The following is an 11,294-nucleotide window of genomic DNA, read 5'->3' as shown; positions in this document are numbered from 1 at the left end:
TCATTTGGACATATGATGTAAAAAACACAGAAATATATCAGTAGGGAAACAAAAAGTGTGTAGCAGTATTAGTGAAATTACTAAAAGTGTGTTTAACTCTATACATCTATACAAGATGCTTTCTTATTATGAATACCATAATTTCAAGGCTTTCTACAATATATCTGAGTTATGCATGATATATTGAATACTATTCTGAACTAATGTTGCTTCTGTCACTAATAATGAATTTTATCCAGCCTACTAGTTAATTGCAACATCAGTGATTTGTTAATCACTGTTTTTCTCTATCAGTAAAGGTTAAATCTGCCTTATAGTGCCATTGCCAGTGGAAGCTCACTACTAAAAATGCTCAAAAAAGCCAGAATACATATTTAGTAATTCCACCACTGCAGCAGCTAACTTCAATAGGGAATGAGGTCACCTACCATCTCTTGATAAAGGCTTCATTAATAAAATCCTGATATTTGGTTTTCTTTAGCTGGTGAAAAATGTCAAGTCTGTCATCCTAGGACACATTAAGTTCAGCAACAAAAATTGTTTTTGCACTCTTGGAAAGTAGGAAGATGTCTGGTCAAAGTAATGTTACTGCTATCTCCTGTGGGAAGATGAGTCTGCCCTTGTGGTCCACTTGCATCTCCCAGTCTGAGGCTGAATGCAAAATAGAAAATGGGTCCTCTATTGTTGCTGTCATCTTAGAAGCCTTATCATTTTCCCATTAGGAATCTGATACCCTTGGATGGTGGTGGTGGTAGTTGCTGTTTGTTAGCTTTAACACTACAGTTCTGTCCATTAATGTGTGTGTGTGTGAGATATATATATACATATGTTTGCATGTATATATGCCTATATATATATATATGTGTGTGTGCGTATCATCATCATTTAACATCCGTTTTCCATGCTGGCGTGGGTTAGACGATTTGACTGGAACTGGTAAGCTGGAGGGCTGCACCAGGTTCCAGTTTGATTTGGCATGGTTTCTACATCTGGATGTCCAACCCAACGCCAACCACTTCGAGAGTGTAGTGGATGCTTTTTATGTTCCACCAGCACAGATGCCATTTAGATAATACCAGCAATGGCCACAACTACAATTTCACAGGTGCCATCTATATGGCACTGGCAACGGCCATGAGTACAATTTCACTTGGCTTGACAATCCTGCTCAAGCACAGCATATTGCCAAAGGTCGCAGTCACTAGTCATCACCTCCATGATGCCCAACATTTGAAGATTATGCTACTGGCTATGGCCACAATTACAATTTCATTGGTGCCATTCACATGGCATTGGAACAGCCACGACTATGATTTCATTTGGCTTGATGAGTCTTCTCAAGCACAGCATATCACCAAAGGTCTCAATCACTTGTCATCACCTCTATTAGGCCCGTACAATATTGATTTCACAGAACCTTTGGCTCTGAAACCTTTCCAGATTACAGATTTTTCTGAACCAGGGCTAGTCATCTTGTCCATAACAAACTCTAAATTAAACAAATATAAAATTTACTTACATAATTAAATGAAATACAGGTACCTGAACATTAATATAAATAATACAACATTATTAATACTGTTAGTGTGAGTTACTGGTCTGAGCAAAGAACCAGGAAATTAGTCTGGCAGCTTCAATTATTTGAGTTTATGGAACACAAAAAATAGTTATATATCACCTAATGAAACACAAGGTCTCATAATGAAGGGAAACAGTTACATAACCAAATACCAACAAACCTGGAGAACTAGTTGTGTGAAAACAATTGTAGTGATTATAAATAAATGTTCCTCTGTACTTCTTGTTGACTCCAATTTATTCAATTATCCATTCACACACCACAGAAGCCCCAACACAAATCTGGCAGTAGGTATAATACTACTAATGGATAGCACTGGGTGGAATCTGAAGGTGAACGAGCTTTATACTGTATTCTACTATGTTCTTAACAGAATATAACTCAACTATATATGTGTGTGTGCATACACACATATCAGCAAGATTCAGTAGGGTCCTCCACTTCATGATCTGGTGCACATCGTGAGAACTAAGAGTAAATGAATGAGTCCCATAAGCCATTCAAGCCATACAGAGGGATGCTGTTAGTAAGATGAGAGTTAGCATAATACATCAATGAACCTAGTATGCAGGTAAGAGTTCATCAGAGCTCATTTCTTAGTTATCTCCTCTTTGCCATTGTTCTCCAGAAGAGTTTAAGAATGTTTACCCATGGGAACTCTTCTATGTTGATGGCCTTATTCTTATAGCTAAATCTATACTAGAAAAGAAATTCCAGGTGTGAAAGCAAAACATGGAATCAAAAGGCCTTAATGTTAACTGTGCAAAATCCAAAATTCTAGTAAGCAAGAAAACAGACAACACTAAACCCTTCAAAGAAATGGCACTGTTCAATATGTAGAAAAGGTGTTGGTACAAATTCGATGTAGTGTACCCAGTGGATACAAAAGATGCAGTGGAACCACAGGAAGATGCGCAAGGAAAATAGACTTTGAGGAAAATGCACAGAAGCAATAAACATTAAGAACATATAGGAAATAGATTTTCATAAATGCCCAGGAGGATCACTAGAGACAGTAAACCATTTCTGTTACCTAGGTGATCTAATAAGCAGTGAAGGAAGATGTTCTGAAAGTATAATTGGTTGAATAAGAATAGGATGGAGAAGGCTTAGAGAGCCATTACCTCTTTTGGTAATGAAAGGCTTCTCCCTTAGAGTGAATGGCAGATCATATGATGCTTGTGTCCAAATAGTAATGTGACATAGTAATGTATCATGGTTGGTGAATGCAGATATGCAAAGACTAAAACGAAATGAAACTAATATTCTCCCATGGAGATCCGCTCTCTCTCTCTCTCTCCCTCTCTCTCTATATATATACATACATATACATACACACACACACATATACATACACACACACATCACATACATACATATATATATATCATAGTATCACAGTATAAACAACCAGACTATCAGATGTTATACATTGCTGGTCACAATGTGCTTCACATTGTTTTAGCTTTTGAATGATGCCACTCCATTGGCTAACTGAGTAGGCCAACATTCCTCTGATCGAAGGATATTCAATCATAGGGTTACTCATTTAGAGTTGAGTGAACTAGAGCAGTGTGAAATGAACTGTTTTGCTTGAGGACACAATATGGTACCCAGTCCAGGAATTGAACCCATGATCTAGTAATCATGAGTGCAACACCTTAACCACTAGATCACACACTTATTTATATACATACATGTACATACACATATGAATGTATATATATATATATATATATATATATAAATATATATATATATATATATATATATATATATATATATATAAATATATATATATATATATATATATATATAAATATATATATATATATTATATAAAATATATATATATATATATATAATATATATATATATATAATATAATATATATATATATATATATATATATATATAAATATATATATATATATATATATAATATATATATATATATATATATATAAATATATATATATATATATCATCATCATCATCATCGTCGTTTAACGTCCGTTCTCCATGCTAGCATGGGTTGGACGGTTCGACCGGGGTTCTGGGAAGCCAGAAGGCTGCACCAGGCTCCAGTCTAATTTGGCAATGTTTCTACAGCTGGATGCCCTTCCTAACGCCAACCACTCCGTGAGTGTAGTGGGTGCTTTTTACGTGCCACCTGCACAGGTGCCAGGCGGGGCTGGCAACGGCCACGGTCAGATTGGTGTATTTTATGTGCCACCGGCACGGAAGCCAGTCGAGGCGGTGCTGGCATCGGCCACGAGTCGGATAGTGCTTTTTACGTACCACCAGACCAGGATCCTGGCTGGTTCAATTCGATTTCGGTTTCGCTTGCCCCAACATGTCTTCACAAGCAAAGGGGGTTGGCAAGGGTGCCTGTCGTACGGTCGCATTGGAGTATTTTACGTGCCACGGCCACGAGTCGGATAGTGCTTTTTACGTACCACCAGACCAGGGATCCTGGCTGGTTTAATTCGATATATATATATATATATATAACTAATGTAGGATAAAATCTTTTCGAAAAAAATTTTATCAATGGCCAGCATATCAAAAAATACCTTTAAAGGGTAAATTTATAAATAACTTATAAAATAAGGGCAAAAGAAAGTTCTAATGCCAAATATGCCGAAAAAAGACAAAATTGTCAATAACCATTATAATTTATGTGTCTTGAAACAAGCCGATAGAAATTTCTAAAACAGTCCGTTATTACCGTATTGGTCCCAATTTCGGGGTTAATTCATAAGAATTTTCCCCTTCTCAGTAATAAATATGTAAGACATAAATGAAATACTTACTCATACCCATGGAAAAAGCAAGCACTTGTTTCGAGACACAAATTATAATGGTTATTGACAATTTTGTCTTTTTTTGGCATATTTGGCGTTAGAAATTTTCTTTTGCCCTTATTATATAAGTTATTTATAAATTTACCCTTTAAAGGTATTTTTTGATATGCTGGCCACTGATAAAATTTTTTTTCGAAAAAATTTTATCTTACATTAGTTGTAAATTTAGTAGTGTTCACTTCCGGATTATCTCACTCTGTGAAAGTTTCTAGTTCAAATCACACGTGTCTTGAGATGTGCTGAAGATTTTCTATTTTGGATATATTTGGGGTACTTATGTCTGCTCAGGACTTAGTGCTCACTTTTTCCATGGGTATGAGTAAGTATTTCATTTATGTCTTATGTATTTATCGCTGAGGAGGGGAAAATTCTTATGAATTAACCCCAAAATTGGGACCAATATGGTAATAACAGATATTTTTAGAAATTTCTATCGGCTTGTTTCAAGACGCATAAATTATAATGGTTATTGACAAGTATTTCATTTATGTCATGTATTTATCGCTGAGGAGGGGAAAATTCTTTTGAATTAACCCCGAAATTGGGACCAATACGGTAATAACGGACTGTTTTAGAAATTTCTATCGGCTTGTTTCGAGACACATAAATTATAACGGTTATTGACAATTTTGTCTTTTTTCAGCATATTTGGCATTAGAACTTTTCTTTTGCCCTTATTTTATAAGTTATATATAACCCATGCTAGCATGGAAAACGGACGTTAAATGATGATGATGATGATATATCTCTCTATATATAAAGCTGAAGTTGTCTGTGTATGGCAGGTTTGGTAGCCTTCAACTAACACTATCTCCTCCGAGACCCTGCGTTGCAAGTTGACCAAAATTGAGAGTATGATAGAAGAACGCTTGCTCTTCCTTCCGTAGAAGAAAATATTCAAATCGGACCATGTTAACACCAAAAATTATTTACATCAAAAAGGTGCTTTTTTTTCTATGAAAATCCCTGTTTTACGATTTTTTGACTGCTGTGTCGCCATTTTTCGGTGTATTTCAACCAGAAAAATGTTCACTTAAAGAGAATAACAAGTTACATAATGCAAAATTTTTACTTTTCAAAAATTCCAATTCTAAAGGGTTGAAAAGAAAAGAAGCCTGAGCAACGCTGGGCTATACTGCTAGTATATATATATATAAAACAATTTCAACGTGGAAGGTGTTTATAAGCCATTTAAGAAACACAAAATCCATTAGATTCACTTCAACATTTAAATTTAACTTGTCAAGTGAACAGGTCACGGTCTTAAAGTGACGAAAATATTTTGACAAGTTAAATTTAAATGAAGTGAATCTAACAGATTTTGTGTGTTTCTTAAATGGCTTATAAACATCTTCCATGCTGCAATTGTTTTTGTTCCAGCACACGATCTCAGATCAGGTCACTTGCTATGCAAGTACATCTCTGTAATATATATATATGCATACATATACATATGAGTATATATGTGTGTGTATATATGTAAGCATATGTGTGTATGTATGTATGAGTACATATACATACATATATATATATATATGAATGATGCTGATGATGATATATACAGTTACAAAGTCTCTATAAGAGATGAAAGTAGTAACTATACTGAGAAGTAATGTTAATCGCCACATCAACATGGCTGTTCAACATTACTGCTGTTCTTCACCCCAGGAAGTGCCTCCTCCTGCTGACTATCAATGGAATCTGCACCCAGTAATTGCAAGCAGGGGAGTGAACCCCTACCATCTGCTAGCAGACGACAGTGTTTCACACACACACCCACACACACAGAAGTATATATATATATATATATATATATATATATATATATATATATATATATATATATGTCAAATTTTGTCTGACAAAGCACTGTCTAGTTTTTTAGTGCTAGTAAACATATGTACACCAGACTAAAAACGAGACAGTGGTTAGAGCTTTCCTCTTACAACGCTGATACCAACATTTGGGATACTTCACTGATCTAGAGAGAAAATCTGTTCCAAAGACATTAAAACCTAGAAGATCCTGATACCAACTGCAAAACCTCTACAGAAATACTGACATTAGCAGAGTCTATATAAGAAGAAAACAAGGGAGAAAGTCTGAATGTCATATCATGTCACTCAGGTAGCATCTGCTAAATAATAGCAGTGCAAATAAATACATGAACTAATTGCTCAGAAGTGAAGTGAATAACATCCCATGGATTGGTAGTGAACGCCTCACAGAACACTCACTTTTTGGTAATTTCCATTGTGAATTCAGAAGTACAAGATTAGAATAGTTCAACAAAGACCTGGAAGAGAAACACTCTGCTCACCCGCCAAAAAAGTTATACAAGGGTTATGTTTCTCATAAACAAGAAGACTGTGATAATGTTTCAAATGTTGGCACAAGGCCAGCAATTTTAAGGAAAGGCTAAGTCAATTACACCAACTCAAGTCCTTAACTGGTATTTATTTTATTGACCCCAAAAGGATGAAAGGCAACATTGACCTCGACTGAATTTGAACTCAGAGCACAAAGATAGACAAAATGCCACTAAGAATTTTGCCTAGCATGCTAATGAATCTGCCAGCTCATTCTCTTGGAGGATGATGATAACACTGGATTCAAACTTTGACAGACGGCCAGAAATTTGTGGGGAGAGTTAAGTGAATTACAGTGACCTCAGCACTCACCTCGTACTTATTTTATTGGCCCCCAAAAGGATGAAAGGTAATGTCGCTCTCAGTGGAATTTGAATTCAGAACGTAAAGACAAACAAAATGTATTTAATCATTTTGCCCAGTGTGCTAATAATTCTGCCAGCTCACTGCCAGATGATGATAATATTAACATGAAGTGTAGCCTCTCTTGAATTTGTAACTATTACATCATGCCACATCTTGACGGTTATGCTTTTGGAATCAAAGAGTGGGAGATATCTATGAAATACCTAACAAACAAAAGAGACAGTGAAATATATAAACTCCCTGCCACCAACACACAATTATAAATGTTGGTTATACCATTCTTCTGTGGAAAACATTACATATATGATCAGCAGCTGTCCCAAAATGTCATCAAGGCACTACCTCCCATTGCAACATTCATCATCATCATCATCACCGTTTAATGTCCACTTTCCATGCTAGCATGGGTTGGACGATTTGACCGAGGTCTGGCAAACCAGATGGCTGCAACAGACTCTAATCTGATCTGGCAGAGTTTCTACAGCTGGATGCCCTTCCTAACGCCAACCACTCCGAGAGTGTAGTGGGTGCTTTTACATGCCACCGGCACAAGGGCCAGTCAGGCAGTATTGGCAATGGCCACACTCAAATGGTGCTTTTTATGTGCCACCTGCACAGGAGCCAGTCCAGCGGCACTGGAAACAACCTCGCTCAAATGTTTTTTCATGTGCCACCAGCACAAGTGTCAGTAAGGCGGTTACTAAAACAATATACAATACCAGTTACTGAAATGAGCTCTGAGATAAATATAAACACTTTTGTTGTTGAATACATACATATCGATACTAAGAATATTAGTGGAACATTCCCACAAAACTTCTAAAGCCAAAAATAACATGCCTGATATAGTTATGTGAGACAAAATGAAAAGTCAGGCATAGTCATAGGGATTAGGTGTCCTACAGATATGAATATCTCCTCAAAATTCATTGAGAAGGAAAATATTTTAAGGGTAACTGCTCTGAAATCTTTATACTAATCATTATTAGTACTAATTTGTACCACATTAATTTATACCAATGGTTATTGGTGCAAATGATTATGTTAGGAAATGTCTAAGTGACAATCTGGGAAAACTAGTATTTTTAGAGACTGGCAAATACAATCTATGAGTGGAAGAGTAAAAATATGAAAGACATTTTGAAAATTCAGCATGTAATATGAATCATTGTTGTTACCTAAATTACAGCAGCAGAGCTTTGTTTCTTTAGTAGAAACTAGATCTTTCTTTGTAGGAATAAATATAATAATTAAAAAAAGACTATATATATAGTGGGAGAGTTCACGAAAAAACAAAAGACGAAGACAGGTGGTGTACAAAACAAACAGATGTATTAGTATAATGCTCAGGAATTGAAAAAGTCTTTATATATATATATATATATATATATATATCAATATCATCATCATCATAAAGAGACTCTCTCTCTCTCTCTCTCTCTATATATATATATATATATATATATATATATATAGTAGGCACAGGCAAGGCTGTGTGTTAAGAAGCTTGAGCAAGAGTCATTCACTGTAGCATCGGGCCAAGCAAAGCCTTGTGAGTCAATTTGGTAGATGGAAATTGAAAGAAGCCTGTCATGTATATGTGTGTGTGGGTGTATTTGTGTATGTGTGTCTTTATGTTTGTGTTTGTCCTCCCAACATCACTTGATGTTGGTGTTTACATCCCTGTGACTTAGCTGTTCAGCAAAAGAGACTGATAGAATAATTACTAGACTTACAAAGAATAAGTCCCGGAGTCGATTTTTTCAACTAAAACCCTTTAAGGTTGTGCTCCAGCATGGCCACAGTCACATGACTGAAACAGATAAAAGAATATATATATAAATAGGGCAGAAAATTGGCAGAACAGAACACTGAGCAAGATGCCTTGCAGCATTTGATCCAGCTCTTTATATTCTGAGTTCAAATTCTATCAGTGTCAAGAAATTAAAGCACCAATTTTGCTTCAGCTATCATGTCTTGAATGTTCCACTAAGTCAAGGGTAGGTGCATCTGAGTTGGCTACATTAGCACCTAAAACTATTTACAAAAAGTCTGGTGCATGCCAATACCATATCGCAATCACTAACAAGATATATATATAAACAAACTAACGAGAATAATTCCTTCAAAGGAGTGTGTGAAACATCCAATTCACTGGTACGTCAGTTGTATACCATATAAATATGGGTATAATTCAAATTACAAAGATAAAATTAAATAGAGAGATACAATTCACAATACAATAATTTATTTATATTATAATATTTGAATACCATAATATGTTATATTTTGTTGCCAGGACTGCTTGACTGGTCCCCGTGCCAGGAGCATGTAAAAAGCACCATCTGAAGATGGCCAATGCTAGTACCCCCTGACTGGCTCCAGTGCTGGTGGCATGTAAAAAGCACTATCCAAACGTAATCAATGCCAGGCCTGCCTGACTGGCTCCTGTGCTAAGGGCATGTAAAAAGCACTCACTACACTCTTGGAGTGGTTGGCATTAGGAAGGGCATCTAGCTGTAGAAACATTGCCAGATCAGATTGGAGACTGGTGCAGCTGCTGGCTCTCCAGACCTCAATGAAACTGTCCAACCCATACCAGCATGGAAAATAGACGTTAAGCGATGATGATAATGATTATATTCATTATAATTTAATATAAATATTTTAATATAAATAAATCATTGGATTGTCAATTGTATCTCTCTATTTAATTTTATCTTCATATATATATATATATATATATATATATACAAATTGAGATAGGGGTTGTAAATGCAACCCTCCATGGGATAATATATATCCAATATACTGCTAGTGAAGTACCCAACAAAGTTAATACATAAATGTTAAGGATTGCGAGGTAATCAATTCATTTACTGTATTATATGGGCAAAGGTAAAATGATTTACCACAAATCAAATATGTGATTGAGTATTATCTGGTAATTGATATTTGATGTATTTCTCCATTTTCTTATCTTGTATATATATATATATATATATATATATATATATCACTGTGATCACCATGACAGACCAGGCTATCAGATGTTGCTACACATCGCTGGTCACAATGCGCTGCGCATTGTTTTATGACACTACCCTGTTAGCTAAGCAAGCAGGCCAACAGAAGAAAGAGTACAGCAGGGATCGCCACCACCCCCTGCCGGAGCCTCAAGGAGCTTTAGGTGTTTTCACTCAGTAAACACTCACAACGCCCGATCTGGGAATCGAAACCGTGATCCTACAACCTTGAGTCCACTGCCCTTACCACTGAGCCATTGCGCCTCCACATATATATATATATATATTAGTCCAACAAAGTCTAGCAAGCCAAAACTTCAAAGTCACTGTTATTACTCTTCTTATAAAAGTATAATAAATATGTACAATACAAGAGTACTGAATAATTCTACAGTCTAATGTTAAATTGTTTTTATTATAACTCAACATGAAACAAAAACATTAACATATATAAATACACACCCACACACATATCTAGATATATCATCATTTTAATGTCCACTTTTCCATGCTTGCATGGGCTGGGTGGAGTTTATTGAAGTAGATTCTTTACAGTTGGATGACCTTCCTGCTGCCAACCCTTACCTGCTTCCAAGCAAGGAGCAAAGTAATATTTCCCCATGGCCAGATATATTTTTTGTAGAATACTGGAAATGAATAACATTTATTTACAGGTCCTGTGCATGTCAACCTTCTCCAGCACTCTCTATGCAACCTGGGAGGGCCCATATCCTTCCCTGCTATTGTTTGGTAGATTACTAGAACTTTGGCTACCTGACTAGACTTGGAATCAATACTGAAATGGTTTCTCATTGCCATCTCCAGCAAGTGGAGTTTGAACTCAAAATGTTGAGAAGCAGAAGATATATCGTAAAGCATCACTGCCAATGTGCCAACTATTCTTCCAGTCCTCCAGCTGCAGAGCAACATGAAATGAAGTGTTTTGCTCAAGAACACACTGTACTACCCAGTCTGGGAATCGAACTCATGATCTAGTAATCATGAGTGAAACCCCTTAACCAGTTGTCCATGGGGCTAAGCCCTTTATGGATGCGAAACTATTGGTCGCTCTTTGACCAGACATATA

Source organism: Octopus sinensis, linkage group LG4 (assembly GCF_006345805.1).
Source record: "Octopus sinensis linkage group LG4, ASM634580v1, whole genome shotgun sequence".
NCBI lineage: Eukaryota > Metazoa > Mollusca > Cephalopoda > Octopoda > Octopodidae > Octopus > Octopus sinensis.
Note: the sequence above shows the minus strand (reverse complement) of the source record.